This window comes from Triticum urartu, chromosome 4, assembly GCF_003073215.2.
Source record: "Triticum urartu cultivar G1812 chromosome 4, Tu2.1, whole genome shotgun sequence".
Taxonomy (NCBI): domain Eukaryota; kingdom Viridiplantae; phylum Streptophyta; class Magnoliopsida; order Poales; family Poaceae; genus Triticum; species Triticum urartu.
In genome coordinates, this window is record NC_053025.1 from 88,771,056 (window position 1) to 88,793,660 (window position 22,605).

Here is a 22,605-nt window from a genome sequence, read left to right on the forward strand (position 1 = left end):
GTCAAAGCTTGGGGATGCCCCAGGAGGCATCCCCTCTTTCGTCCACTTCCATCGGTAATTTACTTGGAGCTATATTTTTATTCACCAACATGATATGTGTTTTGCTTGGAGCGTCTTGTATTATTTGTGTCTTTGTGTCTTAGTATGCCACAATCATCCTTGCTGTACACACCTTTTGAGAGAGCCATACATGAATTAAAATTTGATAGAATACTCAATGTGCTTCACTTATATCTTTTGAGCTAAGTAGTTTTGCTCTGTGTGCTTCACTTATATCTTTTGAGCGTTATAATTTTGCTCTATGTGCTTCACTTAGATCTTTTAGAGCACGGTGGTGGATTTTTTTTAAATAAAATATTGATCTCTCATGCTTCACTTAAATTATTTTGAGAGTCTCTTAATAGCATGGTAATTTGCTTAATAATAATATGCTTGGTGTTCAAGATTTGTGAAACTTTCTTTTGAGTGTGTTGAATACTAAGAAAAGATTGAAGCTTGATAATTGTTTTGAGATATGGAGGTGATAATATTAAAGTCATGCTAGTTGAGTATTTGTGAATTTAAAGAATACTTGTGTTAAAGTTTGTGATTCCCGTAGCATGCATGTATGGTGAACCGTTATGTGATGAAGTCGGAGCATGATTTATTTATTAATTGTCTTCCTTATGAGTGGCGGTCGGGGACGAGCGATGGTCTTTTCCTACCAATCTATCCCCCTAGGAGCATGCGCGTAATACTTTGCTTTGATAACTTCTAGATTTTTGCAATAAGTATATGAGTTTTTATGACTAATGTTGTGTCCATGGATTATACGCACTCTCACCCTTCCACCTTTGCTAGCCTCTCTAATACCACGCACCTTTCGTCGGTATCATACACCTACCATATACCTTCCTCAAAACAGCCACCATACCTACCTATCATGGCATTTCCATAGCCATTCCGAGATATATTGCCATGCAACTTTCCGTCGTTCCGTTCATGACACATTCCATCATTGTCATATTGCATATCCCGGTACACCGCCGGATGCATTCACATAGAGTCATATTTTGTTCTAAGTATCGAGTTGTAATTGTTGAGTTGTAAGAAAAATAAAACTGTGATGATCATCATTATTAGAGCATTGTCCTAGTGAGGAAAGGATGATGGAGACTATGATTCCCCCATAAGTCGGGATGAGACTCCGGACGAAAAATAAATAAAAGAGGCCAAAGAAGCCCAAATAAAAAAAGAAAGAAAAGAGGCCATAAAAAAAGAAAAGTCCCAAATAAAATATATATATATATATATAAAATGATGAGATAAAAAGAGAGAAGGGACAATGTTACTATCCTTTTACCACACTTGTGCTTCAAAGTAGCACCATGATCTTCATAGTAGAGAGTCTCTCATGTTATCACTTTCATATACTAGTGGGAATTTTACATTATAGAACTTGGCTTGTATATTCCAATGATGGGCTTTCTCAAATTGCCCTAGGTCTTCATGAGCAAGCTAGTTGGATGCACACCACTTAGTTTCTTTTTGAGCTTTCATATACTTATAGCTCTAGTGCATCTGTTGCATGGCAATCCCTACACACTCACATTGATATCTATTGATGGGCATCTCCATAGCCCGTTGATACGCCTAGTTGATGTGAGACTATCTTCTCCTTTTTGTCTTCTCCACAACCACCATTCTATTCCACCTATAGTGCTATATCCATGGCTCACGCTCATGTATTGCGTGAAGATTGAAAAAGTTTTGAAAAAGTTAGAGTATGAAAGAATTGCTTGGCTTGTCATCGGGGTTGTGCATGATTTAACTATTTTGTGTGGTGAAGATAGAGCATAGCCAGACTATATGATTTTGTGGGGATAACTTTCTTTGGCCATGTTATTTTGAGAAGACATAATTGCTTTGTTAGTATGCTTGAAGTATTATTCTTTTTATGTCAATATAAACTTTTGTCTTGAATCTTTCTAATCTGAATATTCATACCACAATTAAGAAGATTTGCATTGAAATTATGCCAACTAGCACTCCGCATCAAAAATTCTCTTTTTATCATTTACCTACTCGAGGACGAGCAGGAATTAAGCTTGGGGATGCCTGATACGTCTCCAACGTATCTATAATTTTTGATTGCTCCATGCTATATTATCTACTGTTTTGGACTATATTGGGCTTTATTTTCCACTTTTATATTATTTTTGGGACTAACCTATTAACCGGAGGCCCAGCCAAGAATTGCTGTTTTTTGCCTATTTCAGTGTTTCGAAGAAACATAATATCAAACGGAGTCCAAACGGAATAAAATCTTTGGGAACGTGATTTTCTCACCAAACGTGATCCAGGAGACTTGGACCCTACTCCAAGGAGTCAAAGAGGAGGTCATGAGGGTGGGGGCGCCCCCCCCCCAGGGCGCGCCCCCTGCCTCGTGGGCCCCTCGGTGCTCCACCGACGTACTCCTTCCTCCTATATATACACACGTACCCCCAAACGATCAGAACAGGAGCCAAAAACCTAATTCCACCGCCGCAACTTTCTGTATCCATGAGATCCCATCTTGGGGCTTGTTCCGGAGCTCTGCCGGAAGAGGGCCGTCATCACGGAGGGCTTCTACATCATCCTAGCCCCTCCTATGAAGTGTGAGTAGTTTACCTCAGACCTTCGGGTCCATAGTTAGTAGCTAGATGGCTTCTTCTCTCTCTTTGAATCTCAATACAAAGTTCTCCCCCTCTCTTGTGGAGATCTATTCGATGTAATCTTCTTTTTGCGGTGTGTTTGTTGAGACCGATGAATTGTGGGTTTATGATCAAGTCTATCTATGAATAATATTTGAATCTTCTCTGAATTCTTTTATGTATAATTGATTATCTTTGCAAGTCTCTTCGAATTATCTGTTTGGTTTGGCCAACTAGATTGGTAGTTCTTGCCATGGGAGAAGTGCTTAGCTTTGGGTTCGATCTTGCGGTGTCCTTTCCCAGTGACAGAAGGGGCAGCAAGGCACGTATTGCAACGTTGCCATCGAGGATAACAAGATGGAGTTTATTTCATATTGCATGAATTTATCTCTCAACATCATGTCATCTTGCTTAAGGCGTTACTCTGTTTTTAACTTAATACTCTAGATGCATGCTGGATAGCGGTCGATGAGTGGAGTAATAGTAGTAGATGCAGAATCATTTCGATCTACTTGTCATGGACGTGATGCCTATATACATGATCATGCCTAGATATTCTCATAACTATGCTCAATTCTGTCAATTGCTCAACAGTAATTTGTTCACCCACCGTAGAATACTTATGCTCTTGAGAGAAGCCACTAGTGAAACCTATGGCCCCCGGGTCTATTCTCATCATATCAATCTCCATCACTTTAATCTTGCTTTGCTTTTTTACTTTGCATCTTTATACCAAAAATACCAAAAATATTATATCTATCAGATCTCACTCTCGTACGTGACCGTGAAGGGATTGACAACCCCTAATCGCGTTGGTTGCGAGTAGCTATCGTTTTGTGCAGGTACAAGGGACTTGAGTGTGGCCTCCTACTGGATTGATACCTTGGTTCTCAAAACTGAGGGAAATACTTATGCTACTCTGCTGCATCATCCCTTCCTCTTCGGGGAAAACCAACGCAAGCTCAATACGTAGCATGATCGTAGGTGCCATCAAGCCTAACGGCGACGACACAGAGGAACTCTCAATGAAAGCACCAATGTCGGTGTCAAAACCGGTGGATCTCGGGTAGGGGGTCCCGAACTGTGCGTCTAAGGCGGATGGTAACAGGACGCAGGGGACACGATGTTTTACCCAGGTTCGAGCCCTCTCAATGGAGGTAAAACCCTACGTCCTGCTTGATTTATTCTTGATGATATGAGTATTACAAGAGTTGATCTACCACGAGATCGGGGAGGCTAAACCCTAGAAGCTAGCCTATGGTATGATTGTATGTTGTCCTACGGACTAAAACCCTCCGGTTTATATAGACACCAGAAGGGGCTAGGGTTACACAAGGTCGGTTACAAAGGAGGATATATACATATCCGCATTGCCTAGCTTGCCTTCCACGCCAAGTAGAGTCCCATCCGGACACGAGACAAAGTCTTCAATCTTGTATCTTCATAGTCCCACAGTCCGGCCAAAGGATATAGTCTGGCTGTCCAGACATCCCCTAATCCAGGACTCCCTCAATCGCCACTTCACACAATACATAAATATAGCATTACATCATCCAGAATACAATCAAGGTCCGACTACAGAACCAAAATAAATAAAGATAACCCCAAATGCTAGATCCCCGATCGCCCCGACTAGGCTCCACTACTGATCAACTAGAAACGAAACAACACAACGAACACGATCTTCATCGAGCTCCCACTTGAGCTCAGTTGAGCCACCTGCACTGGAATCATTGGCACCTGCAACTATTTTGGAAGTATCTGTGAGTCACGGGGACTCAGCAATCTCACACCCTCGCGATCAAGACTATTTAAGCTTATGGGTAGGAAAAGGTAGTGAGGTGGAGCTGCATCAAGCACTAGCATATGTGGTGGCTAACTTACGCGAAAATAAGAGCGAGAAGAGAAGCAAAGCATGGTCATGAACTAGAAGTGATCAAGAAGTGATCCTGAAACTACTTACGTTCAAGCATAACACAAGAACCATGTTCACTTCCCGGACTCCGCCGAGAAGAGACCATCATGGCTACACACGCGGTTGATTCATTTTAATTAAGTTAAGTGTCAAGTTCTCTACAACTGGATATTAACAAATTCCCATCTGCCCATAACCAAAGGCAAGGCTTTCAAAAGTTCAAAACCCTGCAGGGGTGTCCCAACTTAGCCCATCACAAGCTCTCACGGTCAACGAAGGATATTCCTTCTCCCAGGAAGACCCGATCAGACTCGGAATCCCGGTTACAAGACATTTCGACAATGGTAAAACAAGACCAGCAAAGCCGCCCGATGTGCCGACAAATCCCGATAGGAGTCGCACGTATCTCATTCTCAGGGCACACGGGATAGGTCAAGCTACGAGTAAAACCAACCCTCGAGTTGCACCGAGGTGGCCCCGCAGGCTGCCCAGTTTGGACCAACACTTAGAGAAGCAATGGCCCGGGGGTTAAAATAAAGATGACCCTTGAGTCTGCAGAACCCAAGGGAAGGTGATAGGTTGTTAGGAAAATGTAAAACCAAGGTTGGGCCTTGCTGGAGGAGTTTTATTCAAAGCGAACTGTCAAGGGATTCCCATTATAACCCAACCGCGTAAGGAACGCAAAATCAAGGAACATAACACTGATATGACGGAAACTAGGCAAGAGTGGAACAAAACACCAGGCATAAGGCCGAGCCTTCCACCCTTACCAAGTATATAGATGCATTAAAGTAAACAAGATATAATAATGATATCCCAACAATATCCATGTACCAACATGGAACAAAATTCAACTTCACCTGCAACTAGCAACTCTATAAGGGGGGCTGAGCAAAGCGGTAACATAGCCAAACAACGGTTTGCTAGGCAAGGTGGGTTAAAGGATTGACATGGAAATATGGGAGGCATGATATAGCAAGTGGTAGGTATCGCGGCATAGCAAAAGAGCGAGCAACTAGCAAGCAAAGATAGAAGTGATTTCGAGGGTATGGTCATCTTGCCTGCAAAGTTCTCCGAGTTGATGTAAGCTTGATCATCGTAAGCGTACTCAACAGGTTCCTCGATCACGTAATTGTCTCGCGGCTCTACCCAAAGCAAGAACACAAGCAAAGGAAACAACAATCAACCACGGTGCAATGCGCAAGCAACATGGTGCAAAAACATGGCATGATATGCGGGATGTGATATGCAATGCATATGCGTGCTTCGGAAGGGTAAGATTGAACCAGGCCTAAACTTGGCAATCCAAGAGTGCCGCTGGAAAGATGAGTTGATTTCGGTCGAAATTGATATAAGGATCACCGGAATCGGATGCACGGTTTGCAAATGGCAAGCAAAACAATAATGGCACAATTCTGCGATTAATAGCACTATGCCATCTAGAATGCAACAATAAACTAAGCTACTGCACTCTAACATAGAAACAAAGCACATGGTAGTGATCTACTCAAGATGCTTGACAAAAGATGAACACTGAGCTACGGCTAAATCATACAGGAGCAGGTTCAAACAAGCATGGCAAAAGTGCAAAAGATATCAGCATCACAGACTTAGTGAAAATAACAACATGCCAGGAATTAACATCGGGAAGCAAAGTTTAGAGCAAGATAACAACATGCTACAGGAACAGAACATAGCAAACAAAGGCATGGGATGAATCTACTCAAAGCATATAACAAAAGTCCCTTACCGACCATAAGACAAAAAGGATCATAAGATATGATGGCACCCATGTAAACATAGCAAGTTTCGTTAACAGATTCAGACTTAGCAGAAAACTGGACATGGCAAAAACAGAATTATGAAGGCCTCTTTGCGAGCTTGATTCACTCATCACAAGGCATTGCATGACAAGCTAAGCATACTATCAACAAGAAGACATGTTCATGAAGCTAACAAAAGCAAGAACAAACTCATAGCATGCATGGATCAACTACAACAACCTTGGAAAAATTGATTAACACGTAAACAATCTGCCAGGAACATTTTATAGCAAAAGTAGAGCAAGATTGAGTCATGCTAGGGCACTCCATAAATGCAAACAGGGACATGGATGGATAGATCACAACCATATGTCAAAATCATCCTTACTGAACATACTCAAAAGAAGCATGGATCTCTTTGTAGCAACCTGAATACATGGCATAAAAATAACAGGAGAGCAATGACTTGGTGAAATTCTAAGTCCCTGGAATCAGCAATATCACGAGAGCTACTTTGTATGCTTGTGCTAGTCACCACAAAGATCACAAAAATACATGGCATACACCCATGTAAATATGGCATGGCATAGCCCAAAACACATGTAGAGCTCATGCCCATATGAAGCACACAATAAATGTAGCAAAAATGACAAATGCTCATACTCTGCTAAGTAACAGGAACTAACATTTTATAGCACTGTTGCATCAACAATTTGGGCATCAAGATGCACTCAAACAAGCAGGGCACAATGGAACAAAATTAAGAGCACATCATGATGAACATTTTGATATATGCCACGCACAAAACGGAGCTACGGATGCGGAGTTATGGCATGGTGAACAGGGCAATAAAATATGAGGGGGAAATGACTTAGTGGAATTTTCACCTCGCGAGCAGTCAACGCGGGACGAGGGCGAGCGGGACGGAGAGATCCGGGGAGCAGGGACGACGTTTGGTTGGGTGCGCCGGTGGATCTGATCCAGGCGGGGGTTCCAGGACGGCGTCGTCCCGATCCAGGTCAACGGCAGCGGTTGCCGGAACTTCGGCTCCGGAGAGGGCACGGGGAGGCCCGAGCGAGGCGAGGAGCACCGGGGTAAGGCGGATCTGGTCGGCCCCGACCGGGATCCGGCTGGAGGGAGGTGTCGGCGACGAGGAGGCGGCCGGGCGCAGCGGCGGCGACGGGTGAAGGCAAGGCGGCGATGGCGCGCGCCGGCGGAGCAGGCGAGGCGGCAAGGTAGTCCGGCGGCGCAGGGAGGTGGAGCCGTGGCCGAGACGGGCGGTCAGCGGAGGCGGGATGGGCGGCGCATGCGGGGCACGCGGGCGAGCGGCTCGGGCAGCCAGCTCGGGCGCGCGGGCCGGGAGGGCCCGACCCGGGCCACGGCGGGCCTGGCAGCGGGGAGAGAGGGCGCGGGCGCGGGTGAGGTGGCGCGCTATGGTTGGTGGAGAGCGGCGGCGGGGTGACGTGGCGTCCCCGAATTGGTCCAAGCGATGTGGAGGCTGGACATGTCCAGCGCGGGAGGAAGAAACGTCAGGCGGCGCGAGAGGAGTGGTTCTAGGGTTTGTACTACGCGAAAAATTCGGAGGGAGACACATATTTATAGGTAGGAGGAGTTAGGAGAGTCCAAATGGAGTGCGGTTTTCGGCCACGCGATCGTGATCGAATGGCCGAGAGGATGGAGAGGGGTTGGATGGGTTATTGGGCCATTTTGGAGGGGTGTTGGGCTGCAACACACACGAGGCCTTTACGGTTCCCCGGTTAACCGTTCGAGTATCAAATGGACTCCAAATGGCACAAAACTTGACAGGCGGTCTACCGGTGGTGTACCAAGGCCGCTTGGAAAATCTCGGTCCATTCTGAGACAGTTTAACACCCGCACACGAAAAGAAACAACAGAGGGCGCCGGAGGACATAGGAGTGTCGGATTGCAAAACGGACAACGGGGAAAGTGCTCGGATGCATGAGACGAACATGTATGCAAATGCGATGCACATGATGACATGATATGAGATGCATGACATGAAAAAAAGTAAAACAAAGACAAACCCAACCACGAAGGGAAAAACATATCGCATCTCCAGAAAAGGCAAGAGTCGGAGTAAAATATGGAAAGTTGTATCCGGGGCGTTACACCTTATGTCTCCTTCTCCATTATAGAAGGGTGAGGAAGACATGACGGGTCTAGTTGAATCTGTCAGAAAACAATAAGAAAAGAGAATGGAGGATTTCTCCGTGATACGATGATCAACGGGTTCGGGAAGTATATATTGATTTTTTTATCTTGGAGGACAAGCATACGGAATAAAAACAAAGTCCGGAAGGTGTCCCAGGTGGGCACAACCCACCTGGGTGCGCCAGGCAAGCCTGGCATGCCCTGGTGTCTTATGCCCAACCTGGCGCGCCCTGGTGTCTTGTGCCCACCAGGGGATGCTTCCTGGAAGTTTCTTTATTCCCAAAATTTCTAAATATTCCAAAACTGATAAAAAATTATTTTGCGGATTTTTTGGAGTCCTTTTACTTACCGTATCACGTGCCTCCTTATTTTCATGATTCTGGAGTGTTCCGGAAGGACTCTTTTATGTGTTCTTCCGGTGTCAAAGTTTGGATAATATTACTTTCAACATTAATAGGCATACCTGAGATATAATGCTTTATTCGTTGCCCATTGACAACCTTCGGGTTAGTACCTTTGGAATTATTTATTTTGATGGCTCTAGACCGGTAAACCTCCTCGATAACATAGGGGCCTTCCCATTTTGAGAGGAGTTTTCCTGCAAAGAATCTGAACCAAGAGTTGTACAAAAGAACATATTCTCTGACTTTAAACTCACACTTTTGGATTCTTTTGCCATGCCATCTTTTTTACTTTTTCTTTGAATAATTTTGCATTTTCATAAACTTGGGTTTTCCATTCATCTAGAGAGCTAATATCAAATAACCTCTTTTCACCAGCAAGTTTGAAATCATAGTTGAGCTCTTTGACGACCCAAAATGCTTTATGTTCTAACTCAAGAGGCAAATGACAAGCTTTTCCATAAACCATTTTATAAGGAGACATACCCATAGGATTTTTATATGCTGTTCTATAAGCCCAAAGTGCATCATCTAATTTTTTGACCAATTCTTCCTGGACCTATTAACAGTATTTTGCAAAATTAATTTTATTTCTCTATTGCTAAGTTTAACTTGACCACTAGACTGAGGATGCTAGGGTGATGCAATTCTATGGTCAACATCATACTTGGCAAGCATTTTACGAAAAGCACCATGAATAAAGTGTGAACAATCTAGGGACTCCAAACCTTGGGAAAATAACTTCCTTAAGCATTTTAATAGAGGTGTTGTGATCAGCACTACTGGTTGGAATAGCTTCTACCCATTTAGTAACATAATCAACAGCAACCAAAATATGTGTATACCCATTAGAGGAAGGAAAAGGTCCCATGTAATCAAATCCCCAAACATCAAATGGTTCAACAACAAGTGAATAATTCATAGGCATTTCTTGACGCTTACGGATATTACCTATTCTTTGACATTCATCACAAGATAAGACGAACTTACGGGCATCCTTCAAGAGAGTAGGCCAATAAAATCCAGACTGTAATACCTTATGAGCAGTTCTATCTCCGGCATAATGCCCTCCATAAGCTTCGGAGTGACATTTCCGTAGGATTTGTCCCTGTTCATGCTCAGGTAGATAACGTCTAATAATACCATCTACTCCTTCTTTATAAAGATGTGGGTCATCCCAAAAGTAATGTCTTAAATTATAGAAGAATTTTTTTCTTTTGTTGGTATGTAAAGCTAGGTGGTAAATATTTAGCAACAATGTAATTAGCATAGTCAGCATACCAAGGAGTATTACGAGCAACATTTATTGCAGCTAACTGCTCATCAGGAAAATTGTCATCAATAGGTAGTGGGTCATCAAGCACATTTTCGAGCCTAGATAAATTATCAGCTACTGGGTTCTCAGCTCCTTTTCTATCAATGATATGTAAATCAAATTCTTGTAACAAGAGAACCCATTGAATAAGTCTAGGTTTAGCATCTTTATTTTCCATAAGATATTTAACAGCAGCATGGTCTGTGTGAACAGTTACATTGGAATCAACAATATAAGGTCTAAATTTATCACAAGCGGACAGCTAAGAATTCTTTTTCAGTAGTACCATAGTTCCTTTGAGAACTATCTAGAGTTTTACTACCATAATGAATTACATTAAGTTTCTTACCAACTCTTTGTCCTAGAATAGCACCAACAGCATAATCACTAGCATCACACGTAATTTCAAAAGGCAAGTTCCAATCAGGTGGTTGAACAATAGGTGCAGAAATTAAGGCTTTCTTGACTGTTTCAAGGGCTTCTAAACAATCATCATAAAAAACAAAGGTAATATCCTTTTGCAAGAGACTAGTGAGAGGCCTAGAAATTTTAGAAAAGTCTTTGATAAATCTCCTATAGAAACCAGCATGACCTAAGAAATTACGAATACCTTTTATATCTTTAGGACATGGCATTTTCTCAATTGTATCAACCTTAGCTTTGTCCACCTCAATACCTCTTTCAGAAATTTTATGACCCAAGACAATGCCTTCATTAACAATAAAGTGGCACTTCTCTCAATTCAAGAAAGATTTGTTTGTTCACATCTCTGCACAACTCGATCAAGATTGCTTAAACAATCATCAAAAGACTTCCCATAAACAGAAAAGTCATCCAATGAAACCTCAACAATATTTTCACAAAAGTCAGAGAATATAGCAGTCATACATCTTTGAAAGGTAGCAGGTGCATTACATAAACCAAAAGGCATACGTCTATAAGCATAGGTTCCAAAAGGACAAGTAAAAGTGGTCTTTTCTTGATCAGGTTGAGAAACAGGTATTTGTGAAAAGCCAGAATATCCATCAAGGAAGAAAAATGTGTGTGCTTAGATAATCTTTCAAGCATTTGATCAATAAAAGGTAAAGGGTAATGATCGTTTCTAGTTGCTTTGTTTAATTTTCTAAAATCTAATACCATTATATAACCTGTAACGGTTCTTTATGGAATAAGTTCATTTTTATCATTAGGAACAACAGTTATACCTCCTTTCTTAGGAATACAATGAAAAAGACTTACCCATCTACTATCAGCTATAGGATAGATTATACCTGCCTCCAGAAGTTTTAATATTTTCGTTCTTACCACTTCTTTCATCTTCGGATTTAACCGAAGTTGGTGATCAACAACGGGTTTAGCATCAGGTTCCATATTAATTTTGTGCTGACATAGAGTGGGACTAATTGAAGGAAATATGCCCTAGAAGCAATAGTAAAGTTATTATTTATTTCCTCATATCATGATAAATGTTTATTATTCATGCTAGAATTGTATTAACCAGAAACATAATACATGTGTGAATACATAGACAAACATTGTGTCACTAGTATGCCTCTACTTGACTAGCTCGTTAATCAAAGATGGTTAAGTTTCCTGATGATAGACATGAGTTGTCATTTTATTAACGGGATCACATCATTAGGAGAATGATGTGATTGACTTGACCCATTCTGTTAGCTTAGCACTTGATCGTTTAGTATGTTGCTATTGCTTTCTTCATGACTTATTCATGTTCCTATGACTATGAGATTATGCAACTCCCATTTACCGGAGGAACACTTTGTGTGCTACCAAACGTCACTACGTAACTGGGTGATTATAAAGGTGCTCTACAGGTGTCTCCGAAGGTACTTGTCGAGTTGGCGTATTTCGAGATTAGGATTTGTCACTCCGATTGTCGGAGAGGTTTCTATGGACCCTCTCAGTAATGCACAGCACTATAAGCCTTGCAAGCAATGTGACTAATGAGTTGGTTGCGGGATGATGTATGACATAACGAGTAAAGAGACTTGCCGGTAACGAGATTGAACTAGGTATTGAGATACCGACGATCGAATCTCGGGCAAGTAACATACCGATGACAAAGGGAACAACGTTATGCGGTTTGACCGATAAAAATCTTCGTAGAATATGTAGGAACCAATATGAGCATCTAGGTTCCGCTATTGGTTATTGACCGGTAACGTGTCTCGGTCATGTCTACATAGTTCTTGAACCCGTAGGGTCCGTGCGCTTAACGTTCGGTGACGATTTGTATTATGATTTATGTGATTTGATGTATCGAAGGTAGTTCCGAGTCCCGGATGAGACTAGGGACATGACATGGAGTCTCGAAATGGTCGAGACGTACAGATCGATATATTGGACGACTATATTCGGACATCGGAAAGGTTCCGAGTGATTCGGGTATTTTTCGGAGTACCGGAGAGTTACGGGAATTCATATTGGGCCTTAATGGGCCATACGGGAAAGGAGAGAAAGGCCTCAAAAGGTGGCCGCACCCCTCCCCATGGTCTGGTCCGAATTGGACTAGGGAGGGGGGCGCCCCCTTCCTTCTCCTTTTCCCTTCCCTCTTTCCTATTCCATGTGGGAGGAGGAATCCTACTAGGACTAGGGAGTCCTAGTAGGACTCCACACTTCTGGCGCGCCCTAGGGGCTGGCCGGCCTCCCCTCCTCCATCTTTTATATACGGGGGCAGAGGGCACCTCTAGACACACAAGTTGATCTGTTGATCTCTCCCAGTCGTGTGCGGTTCCCCCCTCCACCATAATCCACCTCGATCATATCGTAGCAGTGCTTAGGCGAAGCCCTGCGTCGGTAGCATCATCATCACCGTCATCACGTCGTTGTGCTGATGGAACTCTCCCTCAAAGCTCTGCTGGATCGGAGTTCGTGGGACGTCATCGAGCTGAACATGTGCTGAACTCAGAGGCGCCGTGCGTTCGGTACTTGGATCGGTCGGATCGTGAAGACGTACGACTACATCAACCGCGTTGTGCTAACGCTTCCGCTTTCGGTCTATGAGGGTACGTGGACAACACTCTCCCCTCTCGTTTCTATGCATCACCATGATCTTGCGTGTGCGTAGGATTTTTTTCGAAATTACTACGTTGCCAACACTAATGCCCTTTAAATCATCAAGAGTATATCCAATAGCAGCTCGGTGCTTCTGAGAACTTTCAATAATCTTTCTTCTTCATGTTCTGAAAGGTTAGCACTAATAATGTAACGCCCCGAGACCGATGTGCCAGGTGTCCTCCAGTTATTCGCTATTGTTGCCTTGTCTTTGCTTGCGTGTCATGCATTGCATATCATGTCATCATGTGCATTTCATTTGCATACATGTTCATCTCATGCATCCGAGCATTTTCCCCGTTGTCCGTTTTGCAATCCGGCGCTCCTATGTCATTCGGCGTCCCTTTCTACCTCTTTTTCGTGTGCGGGTGTTAAACGTTTTCGGATTGGACCGAGACTTGTCATGCGGCCTTGGTTTACTATCGGTAGACCGCCTATCAAGTTTCGTGTCATTTGGACTTCGTTTGATACTCCAACGGTTAACCGATGGACCGAAAAGGCCTCGTGTGTGTTGCATCCCAACACCCCTCCAAAGTGGCCCAAAACCCACCTAAGACCTCTCCATCATCTCGGTCGTTCGATCACGATCGCGTGGCCGTAAACCGCACCTCATTTGGACTCTCCTAGCTCCCCCTACCTATAAATATGTGGCCTCCCCCGAAAAATCTCGCAGTCCAAACCCTAGACCTTCTTCCTCTCCGCGCCGCCGGACGAAAGCCTCGCCGACGGACATGTCCGCGCCCTCAGCCGCCGCCCCGTGCCAATCCGGAGCCACCAAGTGGCGCCACCGCGCAGCCCCCGCCGTGGCCCGCTCGGCCCAAGGCCGGCCCTCTCCTCCGCGCGTCCGGGCCGCGCGCCGCCCGCAGCGCCCATCGCCGCCCCGTAGCGCCCGTCCGGCAACGCCGCCTTCCGCGCTGGCGCCCGCCGTGCCTCCGCCGCCTTCGCCGGCCACGGCCGCCGACCGGCTCCGCCACCCCACCGCCTTGAGCACCCGAGGCCGCCGCACCACAGCGCCGCCTCGCCGGAGCTGCTCACCGGCCGGCGCCGCCTCACCTCCCCGCCTCTCCCTCGAATCCGGTGACCCGAGCTCCTCCGGTGAACAGGAACTCCGGCCATCCTCGTAATCCGCGCCGATCCAGATCTGGATCCACTCGACTGTTGACTTTCTCCTCCCGAAACCCTAACTTTTTGGCATCTTCATCGCATCATAACTCTGTATCCGTAGCTCCGATTTGTGCGTGTAGCATATCAAAATGTTCTTCTCGACGAGTACATCATTTCATCTCATTTCATCATTTTCATTTGAGCTCATCTTGATGCCCGAAATGCTTTTGGAAGAGGGCTATGTGAGGAATTTGTCAGATCTGTTTCAGCAAATGGCCTTTTGTCATTTTTGCCATGATTAATGTGTGCATGCTATGATCCTGAGCTCTACATGTGTTTTGTTATATGCCATGCCATCTTTACAGGGGTGCTTGCCATGTATTTTTGTGATATTTGTGGTGACTAGCACAAGCTTGCAAAGTAGCGTAATCGGTAATGCTGATTTCAGGGACTTAGAATTTCACTAAGTCCTTGTCCTGATTTTGTTGTTATGCCATATGTTCATGTTGTTTCCTAGTGATCTGTGCCTCTTTTGAGGATGATCAGTAAGGATGTTTTGCTAATATTGTGGTGCTCTATCCATCCATGTCTTTGTTTGCATTTATGGAGCACCCTAGCTTGAGTCAATCGAGCTCTACTTTTGCTATAAATTGTTCCTGGCAGATTGTTAACATGTTTAGCGATTTTGTCGGGCTTGCTGTTATTGATCCGTGCATGCTATGTTGTTGTTCCTGCCATGTCTAGCTTCTATGCTATGTATTCTTGATGGGTGTATGCGTAGTTTGTCATGCCATGCTCTGTAGTGAGTGCATCGAGCTCGTAAACATGCCTACTCGTTAACTGGTTTGCATGCTCCAGTTTTTCACTAATTCTGAATCTGTTTATGTTTTTGCCATGTTCATATGCTTGCAATTGTATTTTCTGATCCCTCTTGGCTCAAGGTCACTAAGGGACTTTTGTTAAGTGCTTTGAGTAGCTTCATGCCATGCCTTGCTTTGCCATGTTAAGTTCCTGTAGCTTGTAGTTTTCATGCTCTAAAGTGTGCTTCCTGATGATAAATTCCAGACTTGTGTTAATTTCACCAAGTCTGAAACCTGTTATCATTTGCACTTTTGCCATGCTTGGTTGAACCTGTTATTGAGTGAATTAGCCGTAGCTCAGTGTTCATCTTTTGTCAAGCATCATGAGTGGATCCCTGCCATGTATTTTGTTGTCATGTTTGAGTGCTGTAGCATATTTATCTTGATGCATTTAGTTGGTCACTTGCTGATTAGCGCAGGCCGTTGCCATATTTGTTTCGCTTGCCATTTCCAAATTGTGCATCCGATTCCGGTGATTTTTATATCGATTTCGACCGAAATCACCTCACCTTTCCAGTGGCACTCTTGGATTTCCAAGTTGAGGCCAGGTTCAATCATTCCTTTCCAAATCATGCATCTGCATCTCATACTGCATCCCGCATATCATGCCTTGTTTATGTGTTGGTTGTTTACTATGTTGTGTGCTTCTTTCCGGTGTTGCTTCTTCGGGTTGGTTCCGATAACGTCCCGCTTGTGAGGACCCGCTCGACTACGTCCATTTGTCTTCTTCATGGACTCGTTCTTCTTCCTTGCGGGATTTCAGGCAAGATGACCATACCCTCGAAATCACTTCTATCTTTGCTTGCTAGATGCTCGCTCTTTTGCTATGCCTATGCTGCGATACCTACCACTTGCTTATCATGCCTCCCATATTGTTAAGCCAAGCCTCTAACCCACCTTGTCCTAGCAAACCGTTGTTTGGCTATGTTACCGCTTTGCTCAGCCCCTCTTATAGCGTTGTTAGTTGCAGGTGAAGATTGAAGTTTGTTCCTTGTTGTAACATGGAGATGTTGTTCCTTGTTGGAACATGTTTACTTGTTGGGATATCACAATATCTCTTATCTAATTAATGCATCTATATACTTGGTAAAGGGTGGAAGGCTCGGCCTTATGCCTGGTGTTTTGTTCCACTCTTGCCGCCCTAGTTTCCGTCATATCGGTGTTATGTTCCCGGATTTTGCGTTCTTTACGTGGTTGGGTTATAATGGGAACCCCTTGACAGTTCGCCTTGAATAAAAATCCTCCAGCAAGGCCCAGCCTTGGTTTTACCATTCGCCACCTAGCCTTTTCTTTCCCTTGGGTAGGCCTGCCCAAGGGTCATCTTTATTAAACCCTCGGGCCAGTGCTCCTCTGAGTGTTGGTCTAACCCAAAGCACCGTGCGGGGCCGTCCCTTGGCAGCTTGGGTTACGTTGGCTCCCGTACGCTTAGCTTATCCGGTGTGCCCTGAGAACGAGATATGTGCAGCTCCCATCAGGATGTCGGCGCATCGGGCGGTCTTGCTGGACTTGTTTTACCATTGTCGAGGATGTCTTGTAACCGGGATTCCGAGTCTGATCGGGTCTTCCCGCTAGAAGGAATATCCTTTGTTGACCGTGAGAGCTTGTGATGGGCTAAGTTGGGACACCCCTCCAGGGTTATGAACTTTCGAAAGCCGTGCCTGCGGTTATGGGCAGATGGGAATTTGTTAATGTCCGGTTGTAGAAAACCTGAAGTTGACCTTAATTAAAATGCACCAACCGCGTGTGTTACCGTGATGGTCTCTTCTCGGCGGAGTCCGGGAAGTGAACACGGTGTTGGAGTTATGCTTGATGTAGGTTGTTTTAGGATCACTTCTTGATCATAGTTCTCGACCGTGCTTTTGCCTTCTCTTCTCGCTCTCATTTGCGTATGTTAGCCACCAAATATGCTAGTCGCTTGCTGCAGCTCCACCTCATACCTTTTACCCTTCCTATAAGCTTAAATAGTCTTGATCGCGAGGGTGTGAGATTGCTGAGTCCCCGGGACTCACAGATACTTCCAAAACTAGTTTGCAGGTGTCGATGTTATCGAGCAGGTGACACAACCAAGCTCAGGAGGAGCTCGATGAAGATCTTGTCCTTTGTGTTGTTTCTTTCTAGTTGATCAGTAGCGGAGCCCAGTTGGGGTCGATCGGGGATCTGTGTAGCTTTTGGGGTAGTCTTCTTTTATTTTGGTTCCGTAGCGGACCTTGATTGTACCTGGATGATGTAATGCTTTAGTCATGTAATTGTGTGAAGTGGCGATTGTAAGCCAACTATGTATCTCTGTCCCTTATGTATTACATGGGTTGTGTGAAGATTACCTCACTTGCGACATTGCTTTCAATGCGGTTATGCCTCTAAGTCGTGCTTCGACACGTGGGAGATATAGCCGCATCGAGGGCGTTACAAATAATAACATGATATATCTTCTTTTCACCAACATAAGCATATTTCAAAGTGTCTGGCAATTATTTTAATTCAAACACAGGATCGCCTTTAGGTGGAGGAGGACCTCCTAGAGTTTCAATAGGAAAATTGTGTTTAAGCAGAGGACGTTGTTCAAAGAAAATTTTATCCATTTCATTTCTTTCATGCATATGTAAATCATTTTCATGGTCTAGAAAATATTGTTCTAAAGGATCAGTAGGTGGAACAGGAATAGAAGCAAGACCAATTAATTCATCCTTACTAGGCAAATCTTTTTCATGAAGCTTTCTACTAAACTTGGAAAAATTAAACTCATGAGACTCATCACCAAAACTAAAACCGACAATTTGTTTCTCACAATCTATCTTAGCATTAACGGTGTTCAAGAAAGGTCAGCCAAATATAATGGGAAAAAGTCATCTTGTGGGGAACCAAGAACAAGAAAATCATTAGGGTATTTTATTTTCCCACACAACACTTCAACATATCTAACAGTCCCAATCGATGATATAGTGTCTCTATTAGCAAGTTTAATAGTAACATCTATGTCTTCTATTTCTGCGGGTGCTATGTCATTCATAATTTCTTGATATAATGTGTAGGGAATAACACTCGCACTAGCACCTATGTCACATAAAACATGATAACAGTGATCTCCCATTTTAATTGAGATGACAGGCATGCCAACAACAGGTCTATGTTTGTCCTTTTTATCAGGCTTGGTAATTCTAGCAGCTTCTTCACATAAGTAAATAACATGCCCATCCATATCTTCTTCCAAGAGATCTTTAACCATAGCAATACTAGGTTCTACTTTAATTTTTTTCATCAGGTTTAGGTGTTCTAATATAGCTTTTGTTAACCATAGTTGAAACTTTAGCATGTTCCTTTATTCTAACAGGGAAAGGTGCTTTCTCAATATAAGCAGAAGGAACAACTGGATCAACATTATAAAGTATAGTTTCTTCTTTAATAGGTACTGGTTCTTTGGTTTCTTCTTTAATAGGTGGGTGATATTTAAACCACTTCTCTTTAGGGAGTTCAACATCAAGTCCATATTTAGTGCTAAACTTTTGAAAAGCATCAGTATCCATAAAAGATTTAACACAATCATACTTAAGTTTAATACCTGACTCTTTACCTTTGTCGAGTTCCCAATCTTCAGAGTTGCATTTAATTCTTTCCAATAGATCCCACTAGAATTCAATAGTCTTCTTCATAAAAGAACCATCACAAGAAGTATCAATCATGGTTTGATCATTACGAGAAAGACGAGCATAAAAAATCTGTATAATAATTTCTCTTGAGAGCTCATGATTGGGGCATGAATATAACATTGACTTAAGCCTCCCCAAAGCTAGAGCGATACTTTCTCCTTCACGAGGCAAAAAATTATATATATAATTCTGATCATGATGAACTAGATGCATAGGATAATTTTTTTGATGGAACTCCAATTTCAAACAATTCCAAATCCATGATCCAATATCATCGCATAGCCTATACCATGCCAATGCTTTTCCCTTCAAAGATAAAGGGAAAACCTTTTTCATAACTCTATCTCTGGGTAAACCTGCAAGCTTAAACAATCCACAAATTTGTTGTACATATATCAAGTGCATATCAAGATGTTCGGTTCCATCTCATGCATAAGGATTAGCTAGCAGTTGTTCTATCATACCCGAAGGAATTTCATATTCAATATTTTCAGTAGGTGCAGTAGGTTGAGGGGTAACTAATTATGGTTCCGGACAAGGTGAAGATACCCCGAACAAACCCCTCAAAGGATTGCTTTCCATAATAACAAGTGACAATAAATTTCAGCACACTATATAAATGTTCCCTTACCAAAGGCGCTTCACTCCCCGGCAACAGCGCCAGAAAATAGACTTGATGACCCACAAGTATAGGGGATAAATTGTAGCTCTTTTCGATAAGTAAGAGTGTCGACCCACCAATGAGGAGCGGAAGGAAATGACAAGTGGTGTTCAGCAAGGTAATGTCTGCAAGTGTTGAAATCCTTTTGAGGCAAAGGATAGGCTAAAATGGTGGTAGTAGCAAGATAATTTGTAACAAGCAACTAACAATAGTAGTAACAAAAGTGGAGCAAGGTATCCCAATCCTTTTGAGGCAAATGACAGGTTAAAACGATATCTTATAAGAAGCAAAGCGTTCTTGAGGGTACACGGGAATTTCATCTAGTCACTTTCATCATGTTGGTTCGATTTGTGTTCGCTACTCTGATAATTTGATATGTGGGTGGACTGGTGCTTAGGTGCTGTTCTTACTTGAAGAAACCTCCAACTTATGATTAACCCTCCCGCAAGCATCGGCAACTACGAGAAAAGAATTAAGAATAGATTCTAACCATAGCATTAAACTTTTGGATCCAATTGGTCCCTTACGGAATAGCTCATAAACTGGGGTTTTGTCGGGGAACGCAGTAATTTCAAAAAAAATCCTATGCACACGCAAGATCCATCTAGGTGATGCATAGCAACGAGAGGGGAGAGTGTTGTCCACGTACCCTCGTAGACCGTAAGCGGAAGCGTTATGACAACACGGTTGAAGTAGTCGTGCGTCTTCACGATCCGACTGATCCTAGCACCAAAGATACGGCAGCTCCGTGATTTGCACGGTGACAAACCACGAACTCTAGATCTAGCTAAGTGTCGAGGGAGAGCTTCGTCAGCATGACAGCATGATAACGGTGATGATGAACTTACCGACGCAGGGCTTCGCCTAAGCTCTACAACGATATGACCGAGGTGGAAATCTGTGGAGGGGGGCACCGCACACGGCTAAACAATCAACTTGTGCGTTCTAGGGTGCCCCCCTCCCCACGTATATAAAGGAGGAAGGGGGAGGCCGGCCGGCCCTCTCTAGGCGCGCCAAGGGGGAGGAGTCCTCCTCCTAGTAGGAGTAGAACTCCCCCCTTTCCTAGTCCCACTAGGAATAGAAGGACGAGGGAGAAGGGGAAAGGAAAGGGGGGCCGGGCCCCCCACCCAGTTAGGATTGGGCTTGGGGGCGCGCCCCTCCTAGGCTGCCTTCTCTTCTCTCCCACTAAGGCCCATTAAGGCCCACATACTCCCCGGGGGGTTCTGGTAACCCCCCGGTACTCCGATAAATGCCTGAACTCACCCAGAACCATTCTGATGTCCAAACATAGCCTTCCAATATATCGATCTTTATGTCTTGACCATTACGAGACTCCTCGTCATGTCCATGATCATATCCGGGACTCCGACCTACCTTCGGTACATCAAAACACATAAACTCATAATACCGATCATCATCGAACGTTAAGCGTGCGGACCCTACGGGTTCGAGAACTAGGTAGACATGACAGAGACTCATCTTCGGTCAATAACCAATAGCAGAACTTGGATGCTCATATTGGTTCCTACATATTCTACGAAGATCTTTATTGGTCAAACCGCATAACAACATACGTTGTTCCCTTTGTCATCAGTATGTTACGTGCCTGAGATTCGATCGTCGGTATCTCAATACCTAGTTCAATCTTGTTGCCAGCAAGTCTCTTTCCTCGTTCCATAATGCAACATCCCATAACTAACTCATTAGTCACATTGCTTGCAAGGCTTATAGTGATGTGCATTGCCGAGAGGGCCCAGAGAGACCTCTTCGACAATCGGAGTGACAAATCCTAATCTCTATCTATGCCAACTCAACAAACACCATCGCAGACACCTGTAGAGCATATTTATAGTAACCCAGTTACATTGTGACATTTGATAGCACACTAAGTGTTCCTCCGGTATTCGGGAGTTGCATAATCTCATAGTCATAGAACATGTATAAGTTATGGAGAAAGCAATAGCAGTAAACTAAATGATCAAAGTGCTAAGCTAACGGATGGGTCAAGTCAATCACATCATTCTCTAATGATGTGATCCTGTTTATCAATTGACAACTCTTTGTCCATGCCTAGGAAACTTAACCATCTTTGATTAACGAGCTAGTCAAGTAGAGGCATACTAGTGACACTCGGTTTTTCTATATATTCACACATGTACTAAGTTTCCGGTTAATACAATTCTAGCATGAATAATAAACATTTATCATGATATAAGGAAATATAAATAACAACTTTATTATTGCCTCTAGGGCATATTTCCTTCAGTCTCCCACTTGCACTAGAGTCAATAATCTAGTTCACATCGTCATGTGATTTCACACCAATAGTTCACATCTTAATGTGATTAGTTCACATCTTTATGTGACTAATACCCAAAGGGTTTACTAGAGTCAACAATCTAGTTCACATCGCTATGTGATTAACACCAAAGAGTGACCATGTTTTGCTTGTGAGAGAAGTTTAGTCTACGGGTCTTCAACATTCAGATCCGTATGTATTTTCAAAATTTCTATGTCTACAATACTCTGCACGGAGCTACTCTAGATAATTTCTCCCACTTTCAATATGTATCTAGATCGGGACTTAGGGTCATCTAGATCAGTGTCAAAAGCTTGCATCGATGTAACTCTTTACGACGAACTCTTTTATCACTTCCATAATCGAGAAATATTTCCGTAGTCCTCTAAGGATAATTTTCACCTCTAACCAGTGATCTACTTCTAGATCACTATTGTACTCCCTTGCCAAAATCATGCTAAGGTATACAATAGGTCTGGTACATAGTATAGCATAATTTATAGAACCTATGACTGAGGCATAGGGAATGACTTTTCATTCTCTTTCTATTTTCTGCCATGGTCGGGTTTTTATTCTTTACTCAACTTCACACCTTGCAACACAGGTAAGAACTCCTTCTTTGACTGATCCATTTGGAACTCCTTCAAAATCTTGTCAAGGTATGTACTCATTGAAAAAACTTATCAAGCGTCTCGCTCAATATGTAAGCAGCTTTACCAAGGTC